Here is a 22,576-nt window from a genome sequence, read left to right as displayed (position 1 = left end):
CGCTCAGTGCCCCCTGTGGGAGGTTCAACCGAGGCCAGGAGATTGTTTTTGATGACAAAGCCCACTCCGTGTTGACGGGGCTCCTCAGGTTCTCGACCCTTCCAGAAGAAGGTGTAGTTTTCCTCTCTGAGGGAGCCACTAGAGGCGAGCCTGGTTTCCTGGAGGGCAGCTATGCTGATATTTAGTCTGGTGAGTTCTCTATCGATGATGGCCGTCTTTCTGGTGTCGTCTACTTCTCTGAGGTCGTCGGAGAAGCCTGTACACATGGTGCGCACATTCCAGCTTGCAAATCGAAGAGCTGGAGTCTTCTTTATTGGTTTCTTGTTTCTTTTGTCTGGTGTGGAATTACCGTCTGCTTGTCATGCTGAACAACACACTGAGCTCCAGACACCCACTGGAGCAGGCAGACGATGGCGGGTCAACACCTTATTGACCGGGGGCTGCCCGGCTTGAGGCGGGCGATAGTTGGCCAGTGGGACACGATGATCCCTCCCACCGTCAAAGCTGACCCGTGGCGCCCCTTCCCTACGCCAATAGGGTGGGACTTATAACCCGTAAACTGTCAGCTTCCGTGTTGTTTCCTCACTCAGTAGCGAGACTGGAGTGTCCTCTCCTGGGCGCAAGCCTGGGCGTGGAGTATGGAGATCCTGGGCTGCCCAGACGTCAGGATCCCCCTCTCGTCGTTGCTGGTGGGGTCCAAAGGAATGCTGAGCATGACATTTGGCACCAGTTTGGATGCAGGAGCTGCCGGAAGGAGGCCGTAGTCGACCCCCAGCCGCCTTAGGGGCTCCACTCCTGATTTTCTGTCTGGGTTTACTCCCGTAGCCTTTCCTTATCCCGAAGATATCCACAAGGCAGTGGAGCCATAATCCAATGGATGGGACTTGGTTGGTTTTGAATCAGAGTTTCCTTCTTCTAGATGAACTGCCTGACAAGGCTAACGAGCTTCATCTGCCCGGGTTTGGGGTCAGAGTTTCCCTTCTCTTAGACTGGTTGCCTGCCAAGGCTAATGAGCCCAGTCTGCCCACCCAGTTGTACTCGGTCGCGCCACACAGCAGGCTCTGTTAAAACAGGGGGCACCGCGTGAAGGTGCTGCTGTGGACACAATAGTGTAGGAGAGGCCATATGCAAGTAACCTCCTGCCCCGCAGAGCGAGACAGTGGTCCTGCGGCGATCACTACACCTGGGAAGGAGAGGCTATGAGAGACGCTTCACTTTCCTTTGGCAAGCGGGACGTCAGGCCCAGGCCACGCACCCCCAAGGAGAGTGCAATGATCAGATGTTTACAGTGATAGCGTGTTTGAGCCCAAAAATCTTCTTTATACCCATAAAAAATACAAAGTTTTGTACGGAGACTTCATTTATAATGCTATGGAAAGTAGAAGAAAGCAGGTTTGGATTACTGAACTATAATTTATACTCTGGAAAGCCAATATGCAGCTAGCAAAACTGCACCAGAAAAAGAAACCAAATAACTCTAAGAAACTACCCCTCCCCCACCCGGGAAAAGCCATTTACAATGAGCTAGTAATAAAGACACAAGCACCTACCCCCACCCCCAACATGCAGTGGCCCAAATTCGCTATTTAAAACCCAACAAACCCAAACACATGTACTAAATTTATATTAGCACCCCATGACTCCGTTCCAGCATTTGCTGGTAAAGAGTTGGAGGTGTCACACTGTTGTTCGTTTCTAAAGGTCATGGTTTGTAATTTATGTATTCCCCGTTCTCCCAATTTTGAATTTCATGTATGCATTTTTTTCCTTCATGTCAGGTTGTTCTTTGTTTCATTTTTTCATATTTTTTGAGTTGTCCCTGCATGCTGGTTGTGAGATCTACTCCATTACCACCCGGTACGTAGGTCAGTTTCCATTCTCAGGTCAATACTTGCAAACACTAGTGCTTGTGAGTGTTTTCTTGCCTTGAACCTTACATGCATAAAGGGACCCCGAGTGGCCGAGTGGTCCAAAGCGCTCTCTGTTACATATCACTGCCATCTCACCTCTGTCAGCATGGGTTCAAGTCTCAGATTCGGCCAATGTGGGTATGTGAGAAAGCTTGCCAGTAGCTTCTTGTGAGCTGGTGGTTCTTTCCGGGTTTTGTCTCGGGTTCTTATTCCACCATTAATACTGGCCGCCATCGTGTGCTGAAAAATGACATAAAACACTACAACAACAACAACAACAACATGCATGAAACTTAGGATCAAACTCCTTTTTCCTTTGCAGAAGTCCAGGGTTAAAGTTTCCGTTCCCATCCCCATTTTGTTATTATTATTATTTTGAAGTGAATTGCCATAGTCATTAAAATCCGGTGTGGTGCTGTTTGTGTGTGTTGTGATGTAACTGTATGCTTAAAAAAAGATCATTAGAAACTAATTTAGACACATAGTGCCTCTAACACAATGTGCAGGAGAAAGTGGGCCGAAATCCCACCAGCTGATGACAGATGGAAGACAGCAAGCGGTGAAGCCGAAATCAAATTACCAAACAAGACTGATAAGTGCGCCCACATAAACATGCAACCTAATGATGAATGATAAACACAGAAGGATCTAACATTAGGACATATACGATTGAGTCATGCAAAATACCACAGGGGAGAATTAACAGAAAATAACCAAGAAATAGAGCACTAATTACAAACTAATTCTTAAACATAGGGCGAAATAAGAACAAATGTAACTTTTGAAACCAGAATTTTCTTTACCTTGCCTACAATAAAAACATTGATACCCACGACAACAAAAACAACATAGTATATCTCCCTGGAAAAGCCATCTCAGGATGTGCTGGCTGAGAGGACATCAGACCACCTTCAAGCAAAAAATTGCATTAGAAAAATCATCTTGTCCATGGAAAGCCTTCCAAGGTGGCTAGTAAAATTACACCAGAAACTCTTCTGATTAGCATATTTTCCATCACGTCAGCGTGTTGGAAAATTTCAAATGTATATAATTTTAATCATTCTTAGGTGAAAAATTTTTTGCCATCACACTAAAGTGGATTTGGAATGGGCATACTGATATACGGATATAAGGACAGAAATTTCCTGGAGGACACAAGCAAAATAAAAAGGCACAAGGAAGACTTTTAAGGGCTCGAACTATGTGATAAAGGAAGATATAATGAAGGCAACATATGACTTCACGGTAAAAGTAAAACATGAATCTTTGTAAACTGTCATTTTTGTAATGGAAGAATAATGGGAACATGAATAATGATAAAAACTCAGATTCTAGATGAGAGAAAACCTGTCAAAACTAAAAGACCACATTCCCAAGTAAAATCTTACAGCATAGTGCAATCTGACCAAGTATGTAAGTAAACTTATAAATTAGTATCATATAACTTTTTAAAATTTAATATATGGAAGTGTTCCTTTGCTACAATATTTGTCTTATGTTTGATACTAAATTAAATTGTTTGTAAAATAGCTTTTTTACCTATTTAACCACTAGTGGTTAGAGCATCTGCCTCGAATGAGGGAGGTCGCAGGTTTGAACCCTGGACACGTCATACCAAACACTTCTAAAAATGGTACTGACAGCTGCCTTGCTAGGCACTCAGCATTAACAGGTTAGTGTTAGGACTGGTTGGTCTTAAGTGTCCGGATAATGTGACTGGGTGAGACATCATGCTTCATGTCTACTGTATGATGCCCCAGTGATATACATCCCTATTAACTGTCACACTGGAGACATCATAGTGATGTTACTGATTTTTTTAAAAAGCTACGTTAAAAATCCAAATCACACACACTCAACACATTTAGCCTTCTTTCTATCTTGACAAGGAAGATACCCATTGTTAACCATGCAAAACTGTAATCGATGTCTCCAAATTACTTATTTTTTGCAATCATTATTTAGTATAACTGGAGTTCTAGCTTGTGTACTTACAAGTAGAGTTAGAAAACCAGTCTGCTTTTGTTTCTACAAATCGTCTAAAGGCTTACTGTCAGACTGGAGAGCAATTAAAATCCACTTCGTTGATGCTGATCATGTATTACGAAAACTGGTCATGGGAGTGCAAGGGACAGTTTTTATGATAAAATTTAATGTTGCATAAACCTGCCAAATAAATTTGTTAAATTAAACAATACATCAGTGAGGTCAAAGAGGGCCATAATTTTGGATAGGCATAATACAGCAAAACATAAGAATATCACTCACTTGGCCTGATAAGTCAATGGAAATTCACAGAATAAAATGTTTTTTGCACCTTATCCCCAAATTTTTACATACATTTTTCATGTTCGAAGGCCTGCCATTTTTGAGAGCAATGTTTTGTGATGCTCACAGTGCAAACACCAGCCCTTTCCCTGGTTAATAATTCTGAAGAACATTGCCTACTTAATAGCTAGATGCAAGTCAAAATATTTTGTCATCCAAGCAGTTTTTGAGATATTCTACTTATCTTGAACCAACATGTCTACTGCTATAACTGGCTAGCTCTGCTTCCTAGACGACTATGGGTGTTTCATTGGCTACTTACTGTGCAGTGATTATATGAGGTGTACATGCCTCACATCAGTTTAAAAAAAAAAAAAAACACAAATCTAAAAGACCTAATTAACAAATTTATCCATATCTTTAATTATTAAACAATAATATTTTTTTTTAAACAGTCACACCACAGCCTTAAGTTAAGAAATTTGCCATGTCCACTGCATCATTAATACCTTGAGGGTGGGATTGGGGGTTGGTTAAGGGTAACCACTGGTAAGCCAAAAGCAAGATTTTTCACTAATACCAAATGAACAGCAATGAAGCAGACTACACAGGTTGCATCATTTGGATTGCTGAGATATTTTAGATACAAAGAAATTTAAAAAAGCAAAGTTAAAAAATAAGTGACAAACAAGTCACAGCAATACTCTTATTAAATTACTGGGCATTGGTTTTTACCATTTTAAAAACATTTAGATAGTTCACTTAACAACATGGACAATTTGTGTTTTAGGTATCACCTGTGACTTTGTTGACTTCTTGTCTTTCCTCTTTTCTCAGTATCTTATTGACAGTATGAAACTTTATTTTATATGTAACCAAAGAATAACAAATAAAATGTTCACTATTGCAGTTTTGGAGAAGACTGTCTATGCAAATACAGAAATAAAGTACTCAGCAATGTCAAATATCATTAATTTTAAGAGAGGGACAATGGATGAGTTATTGAGAATTGCCTCCATGGGTTTGGGGAGCCCAGTCAAAAAAGGATGTTTTAAAAACCTGAAAAAGAATGCAATACTTAATATATCTATTGCAAGATTTGCATATTATAAAACGATGGGAGACATATTAGATCATGTTTGGTTTATGAATGTATCTTCAATTCCTTTGCATCCAACTCAAGGGGAATACATTTTTTTTACTAAACAATAACTTTCAGTTTTCCATACACAGAGTAAAAGCAGATGTAAATGACAACAAAATAGTTTTAGATATTTCAGCTAACAATCACAGGTATACACTTATAAACAAAGAATATATAGTTTCACAGTATGCAGATAACACCACTCTCACCCTGGATGACTTTTCAAAGTCCCTTAAGTCAACTCTGTATGTTATCTACTAATATTTAAATTTTCTGGACTCTGTATAAATAGTGGAAAAAAAATTAAATGTGTATTTATATAAAGTACAATAAGGTACTGTGAAGAATATCATTTAGATTGGAATACATCTTATTTTAGGTATGTAGGTACATGTATTACATTCTCTATAGAGTTAGACAATATGGTCAAGCTTAATTATGAAAGCAAATTCAGAGAAGTTAAATATTTACTTTTACAGTTGTCGGTATGGCCTTGTTTATTTGATGCTTTTGTTGTTGTTGTTGTTGTTTTTGTAGGGTTTAAAGAAATTTTTCAACACATGGTAGGCTATAGATGGTGGCCAGGATTAATGGTGGAGGAAGAACCGGGAAAAACCCTGGAAAGAACCACTGACCCACGAGAAGCTATTGGTAAGCTTTCTCACATACCCACATTAGCTGAATCCGAGACTCGAACCCACGCAAACAGAGCTGAGATGGCAGTGATCCATAAGGGAGAGCACTTTAGACCATTCAGCCACTCTGGGCCCCTAATGCTTTTGTTGCAAGGAAAAGAAACATTTAGCTGTTGTATATACACATCAGTAAAGTAGAGTAATTTCAAAAGGTAATAATGAAGTAAATTGTGAAAGTGCTCTTTGTCTCATATGAGATTAGTAATAAGAGAAAATAATTATTTAAAATAGTAACAGAATGCAAATATTGTCAACTTTATAAAGCTTGTAATAACAGGCAGATGTTTAATCTAGTGATAACATGCAAATGTGCATGACCATATAAGTATATGTGTGTATATTGTCTAAGTGTTTGTGTTAATATATGTTTGTATGCTAGATATGTGTACATGTAGAAAATGCTTATAATAAACATATGCTCGTTTTGTCACTCTCACTCTATTCTTTTTGTTTTGCACTCTCTTTCCTTAAGAGACTGACATATTTGTCTCCCTCTTTCTTTTTCCTTCTGTACAGTAGCCAATATTAAGTTCTGTATTGGGCTTAGAATATAATGCTATATAGTAGTGTTAACCAATACTCCCTGTAAAGTAATGTGCCACAATGAATTATGATGTAGTCCGTCAGATGGTTCCCTGAACAACTGTAGTCTATATTCAGGGAAATATAAAAACAAATGACCCTTTCTTTTATGGCAGTGGTGTTTTCCCAAATTGTTCTGTTAGAATTGTTGGCATAAGGTTGTATGACACTTGTGCAAATCAACTTTCACAGATGCATACAACAGTTTTGAAATTTTGTAATGCAAGATTTTAGCTTGGATGCTACATGTATTCGGATCCCTATCTTAGGACAATATTTACAATCCTGTTATTATTATTCATATTAATTATTTAATATATTTTAAAATTATATAATGTGATCAGCACATTGTAATGCCAAATGTTACCTACCATGTGTTTGGTTATTTGATCTGATGCACATATACTTATTTTTACTTAGGTCTTTCTTTACCAGTAATGTTTCTTTTTATTGTCATAGTAATGAATTTTTTTTATTAGGATCTTCACTTTTGTTGACACTGATATAACCTAAGCCCAGTTCGCAAACATATTGAAATTATTGTAATATTATGTACTTTAATGTACACCATCTATGATGTAACATTGATTTGAAACAGAGAGAGAGCTTAGTTTGCAGGTTGGATACCAGCCTATGCCACCCTGGGTTAGCATTATATAGACAATAATGTCTGAGGCCCAAAAGGTATATTTAATATTGCACTATTTTATATATATATATATATATATATATATATATATATATATATATATATATATATATAAATTTGGGATTTAAAAAAAATACTCCAGGGGGAAAAAGTGATAGGGGTCAGCAACAAAAAACAGATGGTCAGCCAACCAGAAACACACATATTTACTTTTTCTTGCCTAATGTAGTGATTTTTGCTGAGATGTGGCTTAAGCATATTATTCTAAATGATGAAATACAGGAAGGAAAGGTTACACTTGAGTGTGATGCAAGCATTAAAAAAAAAAAACATTCAGACTGTTCTACAGTGTGACTTGGACATTTCTGACCTTGAATGTACATGGATAGAACTAAATAATACAGGGAAGAAGGTAGTAGCTGCATGAATATGATGATCACCTAATTATAACATAGCTGCTTGGGAGGAACTTGAATTTAGTATAGAGATAGCCCAATCCACTAAACTTAATCATTTCATTTCAGTAGATTTTAACTGAAAAAGTCTCTCCTTCCTGAATAAAAGAATATCACTGTTTTGAAACTTAAACTTAGTTAATGTGTAAGGATATTGGAATGGTCCCAAATTTGGTTGGCTACATTTAATTCAAAGAAGACTGAATTAAATCTAATACAGTATCACAAAAAGGTACTCAGACTATCCAAATATGTATACATGGCTGAAACAAACACGCAAGAAATTACTTAATGTATACATATGGGTGTTATCTTTGTTAGTGATTCCTCATTGTACACACATACTCAATATATTCCTGATAAAACATGCAAGGAAGTTTAAAACTTGAGAAAGTTTCAAATGCAAACCAGATTGATTCTCCTTGGAAAAATGTACACAATGGTTCTATTTTATCAAGTTTTGGCTGAACTGCAGTCTCATTTTGTTGAATCTAGAACTAATAATGACTTAATGGACACAATGATTTTTGTGTTAACATACATATATACAGATCTAGTTAAAGCATAATAAAGATGGTCTTCCTTAGTAGATATTAATGTAATAGTGCCACTGATGTTCTTGTTTCAGTTTTTGTTTTTGTTTTTATTGAACTTAAAGAATGCTACACAGAGCATACATTCTATGAATTCTGTAATTTTCATAAGTAAATGTTAGCTATTTTAAGTAAATTTATGACCAGGTATGTGTATCTGCCAAAAGAGACAGTCTCATTGCACCAAGAGTGACAGTCGCATTGCAGTAAAGAGTGACAATCACATTTCAACAAGAGTGACAGTCACATTGCAGTAAAGATTGACAGTCACACTACAGTAAAGAGTGACACTCACATTTCACCAAGAGTGACAGTCACATTGCAGTAAAGAGTGACACATTTCACCAAGAGTGACAGTCACATTGCAGTAAAGATTGACAGTCACACTAAAGTAAAGAGTGACAGTCACATTACAGCAAGGAGTGACAGTTACATTGCACCAAGGGTGTATGTCACATTGCTGTAAAGAGTGACAGTCACACTGCACCAAGAGTGGGTCACACTGCAGTAAAAAGTGACAGTCACATTGCACCAGAAGTGACAGTCACACTTATTAAAAAGTGATGGTCAAACTGCAGCAAAGAGCAAGTCTCCTTGAAGTAAAGAGTGACAGTCACATTGGAGTAAAGAGTGAAAGTCACATTGCACTAAAGTGTGTGTGTTTGTGTGTGTCATTTGGATTTTTAATGTAGCTTTAACAATTTTCCAGTCATACTGCTACGATGTCTGTAGTGTAGCAATTTATAGTGATGTCTAGCACTGGGGCATCATGTCACATTATCCTGACACCAGGTCGACTAGTCCTATCACTAACCTCTTAATGCTGAGAGCCAAGTGAGGCAGCTGTTAGAACCATTTTTGTAAGTCTTTGTTATGACTGGGCTGGGGATTGAACCCATGACCTCCCGCATCCAAGACGGATGCTTTTACCACTAGGCCATTGGATCAGTGTGCAGTAAAGAGTGAGTCACATTGTACTAACAGTAACAGTCAGCTTGCAGTAAATTACTTAACTGGAAGTCCATAATTCATTAGAAAACAATAAATGGTTAATTGCAATCTACAAAACATGTACAGACTGTGAAATGGTGAGAATTACAGCAAATTCAATTTCTAAAATCAAGTGAAATATATATGTTACTCCTGCTGACACAAATGTAGTATACTCTTGTGTTTGCATGAAGTTCAGGCATGTATAATACTTTTAATTAGTTCGCCGTTTTATCCACCATTGCATTCAATAATCAGTAACAATGATACCATGATTTTCAGAATCACTGCAAAGTTATAACACTTGTGCATGTCTAGTTTTAAAATGACTAGTAGACACACAAACCTTAAGATATCATATTACTACATACTACTGCATACAGTATGAGCAAATATATTATTAATATTATTAATATTACTCTGTATCATACCTAAGAATTAGTTTGCCGTTTTATCCACCATTGCAAGCAATAATAAGTTACAATGATACCGTGATTTTCAGAATCACTGCAAAGTTTTAAAACTTGTGCCTGTCTAGTTTTAAAATGACTAGCAGACACACAAACCATAAGATATCATGTTACCACTGCATACAGTATGAGCAAAGATAGTACATGTATTAATATTAATCTGTATTATATCTAAGAACAGCAGACAATGGGACATGTAATGCATTTGGCTTTATCCATGGCAGGTATATTAGTCAGACTGCTTCAGTTCATGTTTAAAGCTTGCTTTTGAAGAAATCCAGACTGTGAGTGAGACATTTTATGCAAATTTCAATCTGTATGTACAATTTGTACAGCTAGCTAAATATGCTTAGTGTTATGAAGTAAGGTTGAGGGGTAACTCACTGTTACCAATTTTTTAAATGATTAGCAATAATATCTGAATGATCAGCAGTCATTCCAGGTAAACAATACAGTACTAATACATATGACATAAAATAGTCATCACAAAACCCAAAACATTTAGAATTTAATGTTATTTGGGTTCAAGATAGAGAGATTAGAGGAAATTGAGATTAGATTTCGGTTCAGACCTTTAAATGCATCAGAAAAAACACTTTTTTAAACATAGTTATAAGCTATCATGAGACTGACCTTCTTGGATATATTTTCATATAATTTTTACATTTGGATAGAGAAGTGATCAATGATTTGTTTGCAAAACTGAAAAGACACAATCTTAAACCTATTTGTTAGGATAGTTTATGACATCAGCACTGTTTAGAGGAAAAGATAATGTTTGCTGCATGTAATTGCATTAAATAAACTGAACCAATCAAAATTACTATATTGTTACTATACATAATCATTTATTGTAGCAAGATATTGTTGTCTGCAAGCGTGTTTGCAAGAAGCACACTGATGCAGGAAATGTCATACAGTTTGAAAAAATAATAGTTACAGCATTATAGCTTTGAGTACAATGCTTATTTTTTTATACTGGAGCATAAGTCAATGAGAGAGAGAGAGAGAGGAATGGGTACACAAAACTTGTGAGGGCTGAGTGCTTTTTCGCTTAAAATTCATTTTGGTATGATAATCATATTAGACTAAGCATGGTTCTGTATGTAAGAGGTTATGCCTGACATACTTGCTTGAAAATAATTCAATATGGTTCTGATAGCTTTTTCTACTTTTTTTACTTGAATGCCTTTACTAAGCAGCAAGTTCCAATCTGTTATATATTGTACACTTTTACACAGGTGTAGGGGAGTCATGCACATAAAATTGTTGATTATGTTTAGATCTTTATTGTCATCTTCTCTAAACATATTGTCATCTTCTCTAAACAAAGGCTGACTGGGAACTACAAGCACTGATGCTTTGAAAACCATGCAACTAAGGCAGGTGCTCTGATAATTAACAGAGATTGATGTATCATTGGACAATCAGGACCAGCAAATGTATTTAGTAACACAGATTAGAGATAACTGTGGTTGATACTTGTACTAACAGCTGAAATAATTTTCAGCCTAACACCCTGTGTGTCAAGGATATCTTTATTAACTAATTCCCATGGGTCAATGTTGAACAGAGTCAGTGTTTGAACCACGCTGCCTCTAATGTTAACCCTCTCCATTTGAAAAGAGCATCACTCTGAATATAGAATGAAGATGATCAGTGTTCTGTGCAGTTTATTAATTACAATGAATGGAATAAAGGTATGGTATATCACTCTGCTGACAATTTATGCTGGTGTGACAAATTATGTGTGTGAGTGATTTGAATTTTTAACATAGCTTTAACAATTTTTCAGTCATAACGCTATGATGTATGATGTCTGCAGTGTGGCAGTTTATAGTGATGTCTAGCACTGCAGCACCATGATGCAAACATGTAGCATGATGTCCCACCCAATCACATTATCCTGACACCTGAGGTCAACCAGTCCTAAAACTAGCCTCTTAATGCTGAGTGCCAAGCGAGGCAGCTGTTAGTACCAATTTTGTAAGTCTTTGGTATGACTTGGCCGGGGATCAAACCCATGACCTCCTGCATCCAAGGCAGATGCTCTAACCACTAGGCCATGTGAGTGGCCTTGAACAATGTAACCATTTGTAACTTTACATGAGCCAGAGAATAATCAATATAACTACCATTGCAAATCTTTTAGAAAAGTAATCTCTAGATGCAATTGGGAACAAGAATTATGAAGTAGAAAAATTCATATACAAGTTATCTTGACAATGAAATGATGTTCACAGTGATAAGACAGAGCATGGCATACAATAACTTGATTTTATATATCAAGGTAGGTGCTATAATGAGTTGATAAAAACCCAGAGGTTAATTTTGTTTTCCTTGTTAATGTAAGTATTTGTTCTTGGAGTCTGCTTCATTAGTTATTATATTGTTGACCCACAGAGCCGGATTTTTTGTGTTTTGCTTTTGTTGGTTTTGTCAGCACCATTATAACCAAATACTTTTCCCAAGGACACACTAAAGCGGTTAGCCCAGTGCTGGCTTGAGCAGCCTGTCAAAGCTTGAATGCTAGGATTAAGAGTCTGATTCCCTATGAAATGAGCTATCATAGGTTGCTTTACTAGGTGAAATTACACACACACACACACACACAAATACATACATATATACATCCATTCTTCCATCCATCCATCCATACATACATACATACTTACACAAATACATACATACATACACAAATACATCCATCCATCCATCCATCCATCCATCCATTCTTCCATCCATCCATCCATCCATACATATATAGTATAATACACACACACACATCCATCCATCCATCCATCCATCCACAGACACACACACACACACACAGACACACATACATACATACATATATGCATACATACATATAGTCTTTCCCATGCACAGTTACAACACATTTACATAAATACATACATAGCCAATAATGATATAGACAGAATATGTGAATTTCTTGTACTTGGAATTGTTTTAAGACAGCATGTTCAAGTACAAAGTGTTACAAAGTGTGGAACGGATAAAATACAATGAAGTGATAATGTTCTGAACATCTAATTGGGTCAATTTTATATATATATATATATATATATATATATATATATATATATATATATATATATATATATATATATATATATATATATATAATCTGACTTCCCCAATTGTTTTTGCTTAATTGTGCTAAAATGTTTTTATTTTCAAAATCTAATTCTGAAAACTCCCCATTCAGGTGACCCTGCACAGCTACAGGGGAACAGCTGCAGAATCACATATCAACAGGTTTCTCTTTGTAGCAATTACAGTCAATTGGATTCCAAGAAACTGACATTGATAATCTGAAATATGATAGCCTTCATGTCCTCCAGTCCAGTAATTGGGTTTCTCATAAAAGGCAAACTGATATCATTTTGCCTGGTCATTTCTGAAACTCCATCCTTAGTGAAGTGACATAGGGGGTCCCTTCTATGATACAAGTCTGAGAGGGATCACACCAATAAACAGCAGAGCCAAATGGCACAGAAAGATAAGTGGGGGAAAAAAGACACTATTTTTGTTTTGAGAGATGTTTTGATGACAGAAAAGAAGATACTTCAGATATCTGCAACAGCAGTCAGACAGCATGCAAAGGTATGTTTTCAGTGTCATGATATTTGACAATTGATCTAATATTTTCTTTTAATTTGATAGTTATATTTTCAGTTGACTTTTTTAATCTTATATAATGTAATTTCCATAAACAAAATGACATCAAACTGGTTAATTCTAAACTAGTAAATTACTTTCTTTTAAAGATGGATGAATATTTTATATGAGATTTTCCAAGTCATACTTTTTGTTTTCAATTTATACAGTAGATGTGATTAGCTATATCAGTTATGTATGTAAAATGTGTTGGCTTTAACTGAGTTGCAGATTGAGTTTAAGCTTAAGAAGCCTTATAGATATCAGTAAATATTCTTTCAACGTATTTTATATACGAATTTGATGTATTGTGACTAGTACCACAATAATAACCCAAGCAGACCTTTAGTCTAAAAGAGAATAACATCATTAGGCTGGGTAATAAGAGTTGGAAGATATTCTCCATTTGGTCATTATGAAAGATACACAGTTGCAAGTCCGGTAATGTTACATATTTCGACCATATATTCATATTTGAAGAATTTGTGGAGAATTAAGTAAAAAAGAACCTCTTCAATATATGCTATGAATATTGGACACTGGTAGGAAGAATACAAAAGACATAATTTTATATATATTGGATAGCTGATTATAAAAGTACTTCATAATGAGGTCCACAAACATAGACCACACTATAAGCAGGATGTGAGTTACCAAGGGAAATCCAAAAATTGAGAAAAAAAATCCCTTTGATATCAAGAAAACTGGGGGGGGGGAGCGGTGTTATGGCACTGTGCTGTTTATTGACCAATTCCTCATTTTACAATCATGTCAATATTAATTTTTAATAACGTGCTTTTTCTAATGAAGTTGTTCGTTATTCTGTTTAAATAACATTTATTTTCAAAATGTCCAACATATGAAAGATCATTCCAACTGGTTTCAACAACCTATCACGTGTTACGAATTAATTAATTGGAATTAATAATAAGTGGGTTTGCAAGTTATCAGGGCATGAGTTATTGAGGGAGCGGTGTACTTTGTTAGCTTAATTCCAAATGCACACTTATTATTAAGCTTATATTTTTGCAAATAAATGTTAGTGATTTTTCAGCATGATTCTGACTAACTTTATTAAATTCCATTGTACAATTCAATACAAATCAATAAGGCCTAACATTTATCCCCATGATATGTATCTTTATGCCGATGTAAAGTTTACAGAGGTTTACTCATTCATGTAGTGGGTCTATGAGCCTTCTGTCTTTAGGACATTTCTGACCGAAAATTAAACATTTATATGCTTTAAAGTGTATGTTTCTCAAGATTATATCCTTGATTATTTCATCTTCACAGATTTTATGCAGTTGGTTTTTAGGTTAGAAGTAACAAATTAATTTTTTTCTATCTTTGATTGCAGGAAGGAAAAGGATCAGAAAGCACAGACCAAGAGTTAGCTCTTGTTGAATACACCCACAAATTTTTGTATCTGGCCATTTTTTCAGATGAAAACACTTTATATTTTGTAAAGAACCAATAGCAAAAGTGCAAAAAGAGAAATTGGCATACAGCAAAATGTCAATGAAGCTTGATAAAAAAGGCAAACATATTATATATACAGCTTATCTAGCATGTAAATTGTTTGGACATGTCACCAAAGATATAATTTCAACGAAAAATATTAACAAGAAGTGGCTGGAAACTAGAATAAGAAATTATTTAAAATAAGTCTAACAATCTTGTCACTGTGGCACAAAACTGCAAAACTGATATTAATCATATGACAAAAGTAAAGTGCTGTACGATCTGTGTGATTTATTTTCCTTTTGAGACCAATTTGATTCTTTCAAGACATCACTGTTTTGAGCAAAACTTACAAACTTTTTCAATTTTTAATACTAAAATATTAAATTTATGACAATCTATATAGGAAGTATTTTGTACTATTTTGTGAAGACAGTATATGTACACTTGTTACTGTTTGCTTCTTTACAAAGATATGATTGCGCTATTATAACCATTAGGGCTGTTCCATTTAAACATACATGGTACCCAGGGAAGGCAGATTTAAAAAAATATATGCCATGGTACTTTGATTTCAACGAGTTCATATTAAAATTATAAGAAATTTCTAAATAGCATCTATGGGTGAGTACCCCACTTTAAAAGTGCCTTCCCTTTGTCCCATGTATGTTTTAATGGAACAGCCCTTATTATCTGGAACAAATGTTCATTATTCAATTTAAAGTGACACACTTGTCAGGTATATATCTGTGCACTGATCATAGAATTAGAAGGCTTAGCATGATCTTCAGGATGACAAACTTGATGTAGGGGTGACATCTTTCTTTGTATCCAGATATTATTCCACAATAAAATCTATAACTAGTCACATTTAACATTAGCACCTCTTGGTATAAGCAAATATCAAATGATATGTAAATGTATTCAGGAATCACCTTAAATTTAATTAGGTATATGGTATATTTGGCAATATAGTGATATTATCACATTCATATACACATTTACTGGGAGCACACAAAATATCAAATATGTCTTCATTTGCATCATCACCTGAACATATTTTCCCAGTAGTCAAAACAAGCATTTTAAGCTGAAAAAGCTGCTGTTGTAATTGTTGTTTTGTTTATAAAATATACATTCTTATTGTATCTTTTCTGAAGGGTAAATCAATTGTATCTCAAAGTTGAATGAGAACTATGTCATTATTTTTGTCCATCTTGATTAATCTTATCAATAAAAGTGGACTTATTTTTGTGACCTCTTCATATGTGTATCATTTAACTACTGTGTTTGTGTTCTTTTAAAGCTAAAAGGAACATCACTGAAAGTTTCCACTGAATAGTTCAGTGTAAATCTAACTTTTTAAGCTCTATCATTAGGTAATGAAAGTTTCAAAGTTGCTGCAATATTAACAGTATGCCTTTTTGACATGGGCTCCCATTTTGATTAAAATGTGTCAGAAAATAATAATCATTGTGCTTTGATCTGGGATAGAAATTTTCCCCTTGGGATTACAGATCTGCATCAGACACTCAGCACAACCTTGTGTACCACTTTAAATTCTGAGCCAAGGATGGAATTTTCATAATTTACACATAGGCATATGATGGATTCTACGTGTATTATTACTACCATGGGCAGTCTCCACTTGGGAGGGTAGTACATTTGATAATCAGTAGAGTAATATAATAATAATAATATAATAAGCATTTACAACTAATATTAAACACAAAGTTCAAGTCATATAGGAATAACAACACATCATTTTTTTATATTCTGGAGGCAGTGTGTGTAATCTTACATTAGATATTTTAAACAACCAAATCAATGGTATACTGTTACCATGGAAATAGGGTAATGTTGCTATTTGTGCTTTGGAATTAACGATGTAGTATTTTTACTACACCAGTTTTGCAAATCAAATAAGTTAGTGTTACACTGTTAAATGGAAATAGGGTAATACAACTAAATGAACAATGTAGTATTATCTCTGCATCAAGTTTTGGAAATAAAGACAATCAGTTTTACAATGTGACCTAGAAATAAAGTAATCTTACTGCACAAATTTGGTGATTGGCAATGTAGCATGTTTTGGACATCACAGACTCTGCTTTACAATGTCATATGGATATAGGGTAATATTACTAGATGGGTTTGGTGGATAGCTATGTAGTATTGTTACTACATCAGGCTTTGGGATCTCAAAATCAGTGCCTAGAAATAGGGTACTGTTACTACATCGGTTTGTTGGAAGGCTATGTAGTATTGTTACTACATCAGGCTTGGAAATCACAAAACCAGTGCCCTAGAAATAGGGTATTGTTACTACATGGGTTTGGTGGAAGGCTATGTAGTATTGTTACTACATCAGATTTTGAAGAAAACAAATCAGTGCCTAGAAATAGGGTATTGTTACTACATGGGTTTGGTGGAGAGCTTTGTAGTATTGTTGCTACATCAGGTTTTAGAGATCACAAAATAAGTGGTGGGAAATAGGGTATTGTTAATGCATAATGAATTAACCATGTAGTATTGTTACTAGTATGTTTACTAGTACGTCATGATTCACTTTGTTGTTGAGGGTATCAGGTGGGGCATATGCAAAAATCATCCATGAAATTCGTAAGCGAATGTCGGGTCTTCTAAATCCCAACCATGTACCGAAAGAGTTCCAATTTCTTATTCGCCCCCGTTTCTGATATGTTGATACCATCTGTAGCCCCTTTCGCACAAGTAAGCAGCCAACGCAGTTTTAGCGGAGTATCGAATGATGATGAAGAGGTACGTTTGACAAAGTGTGTTCTCGGGAAGAATTTATTGTAATATCCCGCTTTTGCGATGGTAGAAGCTTCCTTAAAAGGATAGATACCTCCGTGATGCAGAAATAATTGTCAAACGTTTCCACATGAACGGCGTAAAATGTCAATATGTGATCCGCAATGCTTTAATATTTCTTCCTGAAAGTGGTGTGCATATTCTTGGAATTGTGAAGTGAGCGTCAGGCAAATGACGTCGGACAGTATGTTGATTGGCTTCGGAGATGAAAAATTGAGGGAAATATAGTTTGGCTATTTCTGTTTTTACCAAACGTTTCAGGCATTCGATTCAAAAGCATGGTCAAATAACTAATTGAACCTTTAAAGTGTACTTGCCCCACTGTCATGTAGATGGATTTTGTTACGTTTATGGTGCCGGAGAGGCATTTTGTACATTGTTCTAAATAATATTTCAGAAAAAATTGTCAATCGTGTTCCGAGAAATTATGATCCATCTCCGTATTATAGCGATAGCATTCTCCTAACGATCGATGTCTTCATTGCACAGAGTGAGTCTCGTCGATAGGGTCTAAGATCCGTTTGTCAAAATAGGGAAGAGTGATGGGTCCTCGAAAGCTATTTTAAGTAAACCTGGAATCTTGCAACAATGGGGACCATGAAAAAGATGGGGTCTTGGACACTTCTCTCAAGCCTGATAAGTAACGCTAAAATTAGAAATGTAAATGCCGGTCTTTTGAATACATTCGAAATCAAAAACATTGAAATCCGCTTGTGTCCTTTTCTCCTTCTGCTGGTCTTTCTCATGTTTATTGTCCTATTTTTGTAGGTAACGTTGATTATTTCAAAGTCTAAAATTTGGTCACAAAAACGTGTTTTCTTTCCTTAACAAACATGTGCCTTAGAGTTATTGGTGGGGCACAATCTCAATAGATGGCAAGCACTTTTCTATTGTTGTCCTTGTGTCTTGTGATGTTGTTTGTAACACGTGGGACTGACAAATGTTCGCTGCAACAAGAGCAATCAATTCGTTCTTTTTATTCGGGAATGCAAGGTTTAGAAGCTACACAACTATGGCATATCGCGCCGCAATGAATGTGTTGCTCCCGACTTTCAAACCATTGGTCACAGTTTTCACAATATACGCGTTTTCGAGACATCCGGTGAAAATCGTAATGGCATCGGAATCTTTTTCACGATGATACATCAGAATGTACTTTTCGTCTGGGAAATCAGACCCTCGAACACCAGACGTCCAAAACACTTTGAGGATACACTCTTAGCTTATAACGTGCAGCCAAGACGTCTTTAACCATTGGCATTTCAGTAATGCCACGCCCGGTCTCTTTCGATATGCCTGCCCGCTGTAATACAAGTTCTTCTTCTCGTTCTTTGACTCGGTCAGATTGTTGAATACTCTCCTAGGGCCTTTTCCGTTCTGGAGTTTTGCGTTTGTCAACATACGTTTGGTTCTGCGAATGTTATCCACCAATAACACTTTAAGTTGTCCGTCCCCTTTTAGATGGGATAACGCGGGTCATATATAGTGTGGCTTTTTTAAATATGATACGAAAATCGTCGTTGGATTGTTGTGTTGAATTTTTTCGATGACTTTCGACTGTGTCCATTCTTCAGGAGTGCTGAACTATATCCAGACAGGCGATTCCAAACTATCGTGATAAACTGAGAGGACCAAACGATCGTCTTCTTTCGCTTGGCATTGTCGTTTAGTGTCTCTGTCATGGAATCCCACAAATCGGTGATAAAACCTTCTACTTTCTGGAGCGGCACTTCAGACATGAACTCTTTACATTTCACTGTGTAGTTCTAAGCCGTGGTTACAAATTTTCTGGAAGTTAGTTTTGCGTGCCTCGAATGTGGTAATACTTTTTCGGAAGCTAGTGAACGACTTTCTGTTGGGGTAGTCGCTCCTGGTTTTGGTGTAGAAGTGCAGGGCATTGATTCAGGTTCGCTCTTGTTGTCTTCGCAATTGATCAGATGGATTTGAACTAACATTTCAGCAAGAGTGTGAGGATATACTGCACGTCGTTGCCTCTTACTTTACTCTGCTTTCTTGCTGGAATACTGCCATCGTTGCATCCTGATTACAAAATATTTTATTTGACTCGGTTTTACACTCAGCGGGTCCATATGTATAAAACCAGTGTTGTACCATAGGAGTATTCATTCAGCTCTCAAACTGTTGAGATCAAAGATTCAAAACATCTTGATCTTCTGTTCATACGATAGTATACTTCAGAGAAGACGAAGGACTACTCCTTCTCTCGAAATAAAAGTGAAGCTACTTGCTATATCTGTCACAAGAAATGGAATTGGGTCTCAAAATGCCCAAAACGTTAAAGCAAAGAAAAGACCGGAAGAAAGAGAAAACAAAGGTCAATGTACATGTTGTTATTTTCAGGAGAAAGTAAGAAAAAGAGTACAATTGAAAAAAGGAGGAGGAAAAGGAAATGTCTTCAGAAAACGAGGAACCCATTCCCTTCAAAAACGGCAAGAAATTCAGACCACAAGAAGAAATTGAAGACGAGAAAAAGCCTATACCGCTAAAGAAACTCAAAATGAGACAGTCAATGAAAGAAGAAAACGGACTTTTGTGATCTGTTGTGAAATTTTTATTGTGATGACAAAAATAATATACCAAAAGGAACACGAAAGTGCCTGTTTATCTTAAATGTTTATACTCAGTGACTTAAACACGAACTCACAATCGCACACCATTCAATCATGGGAAGAGGGGTTTAAATTTTGCTTGATTTGGCAATCGTTGACGATACATATATTTTCTATTGATGTGGGTGTTCCTGAAAAGCACCGTTGGGCATTTGTTTTTCAAACTCATGGAATATACATGATAAGCTTTAACTGTCTTAAGCCCTTACCACGACCAAGTCCTACTTCTCCTGCTACTGTTGATGCTTTGGTTGTAAGTACTGGTGCTGGCATCTCATTGTTAGTGAGTGTAGATTTATTGACTGCTTAGTTGCAGTGCATGGCTCCTAAATGCTCTATTAGGACGTCAATCTATTAGATAAAGTTAAAGAAATCCGACACATTTTTCTCTGATAACTTAACTTTGCCAAAACGTCTTGTAGAACACATAACATTTGACTTTCATCGTCATTCTTTTGTAAATCTTATTCACACTTCCTCTTCTCTGCTTCTCTTTCCTCTTATTGCTGGTGTTGACTAACCAATGCTTATTCTGTTTCTTGATGTTGTTGTAAAAATAACCTCACCAAATCTTCCTTCTGTTTCTTTCCGAAATCCTCTACCAAAGGTAAAGAGGGAGAAGGCGATGAATGCACTAGTGCCGGTAAAACTTCTTGCGAAAGAAAATCCGCTAAATCCGAATTAAAATCATCATCTTCTGGAAGCATGACTGTCGTTGTCGAAGCAGTCATATCACCACTCCTCGTATCCACAACAGGCCCACGCCTATATATCGTCTTCCTAGTTTCAGCAATATTTAAATTATGTCGCAATGATCAAATACATACGAGCGGTGGAGCGCCTTATATACTGCACGTGAAGTCTCGCATCGCTCTCTTCTGATTGGATGAGAGACTCCGTGCTCAGACCGAATTTTGTAACGCGGATTCAGATTGGTGAAATATTTCAGTCGTTTTTTATCCGGCCTTAGACTATATAACTACAAGCACCTTGTCTCACGTTTAATTCGTTCTGTGAGATGCCCATTATGTTAACTCGATTTGGTTAAGAAATACCAACGTTTCTTTTCAGTGCCACGAACATGCCTAAACAAGAGCGATACTGTTCAAATATTGCCCTAGGTGATTTGTTTATGTTTTTAGCGTGTCTGTTTGCCTGTTCGTTTGTGTGTCGATGTGGACAACTAAAACTAAATATAATTTACCATTATCCATCCAGTTTGACCCTATAAATCGTTTGACCCTATAAACTCTTTTGACGCTATAAACTTTGTTTGAGGCTATAAACCTATTTTGCGGCAATAAATCCATTCTTATGTTAAATCTATTGACCCGTCACGTAGGATTTTCCGTCTGGATCTCAAGTGCCATATTTCGGTGAACTCGAACACTGTTACTCCTTTGAGATCTGATACTTATAATAGTTACCATTATACCCTAAACACACTTATGACTCCATACTACCATTCGGATGTTAAACCTATGACATATAATGTTTCGTAACTCAAAATGCCATATTCGACCCCCATTTCACACATATAACTGCTGTCGGATCTATCTATCTATATATCTATCTGCCTGTCTGTCTCTCTGTCTATCTATCTATATATATATCTATATGTATGACTGTCTGTTTGCCTGTGGATCTTTCAAATATGTAAAGTATTATTTATCTATATGTTAATTTATCTGTCCATCTGTTTGTCAATCTGTTTGTTTTTCTATATATCACTATGTATCTATCTGTTGAACTGCAAAGGATACAGACGCTTTTCTCCACATACACCCGTGCACTAGTGTTACCATGACACCATACTTGTACAAATTCCTGTTGTGTTCTATTATATTCTTGTTGGCACTATCCGGGTTCTGTTGAGAAGATTGAAAGACTGGTAATTAAAAAACATTTTTACATATCAACAGTCATTTAAACAGAAAATAACGTCATGTCACTGCTATTGTTATAATAGATACAATTCGTATTCCCATGCACCGGGTTGGCATTGTATCTATGTGACCAATAGTGTTATCTTCGGGAAAAATATCACTCGTTTGAAACCTTTTAAATGACATAACTTTTGGTAAATCTCGGGTATGTGTACTTACGGTTCAATCCTGGTATCAAGGAAGTGTATCCTAAAGTGGAAAGAAGTTAAAGTAGTCGGAAAATTAAAACTATATAAACAGATAAATATTTAAAGGTTTAACAGA

At 36.1% G+C, this 22,576-nt stretch overlaps 1 long non-coding RNA gene across 1 annotated transcript in view; it reads right to left on the bottom strand.

Annotated features, from left to right (window-relative positions):
- LOC149785542 (uncharacterized) overlaps nt 1-22,236 on the bottom strand; it is a 43,040-nt gene extending 20,804 nt beyond the window's left edge. Inside the window, exon 1 of the long non-coding RNA XR_016413516.1 lies at nt 22,130-22,236. This is a non-coding gene — a long non-coding RNA (uncharacterized LOC149785542). The remainder of the gene's footprint in view (nt 1-22,129) is intronic.
- Nucleotides 22,237-22,576: the final 340 nt, after the last annotated feature.

This window comes from Sinohyriopsis cumingii, chromosome 13 (genome assembly GCF_028554795.1).
Source record: "Sinohyriopsis cumingii isolate HCF-2022 chromosome 13, ASM2855479v2, whole genome shotgun sequence".
NCBI classification, from domain to species: Eukaryota; Metazoa; Mollusca; class Bivalvia; order Unionida; family Unionidae; genus Sinohyriopsis; species Sinohyriopsis cumingii.
This window is presented reverse-complemented; position numbering and strand designations above follow the sequence as displayed.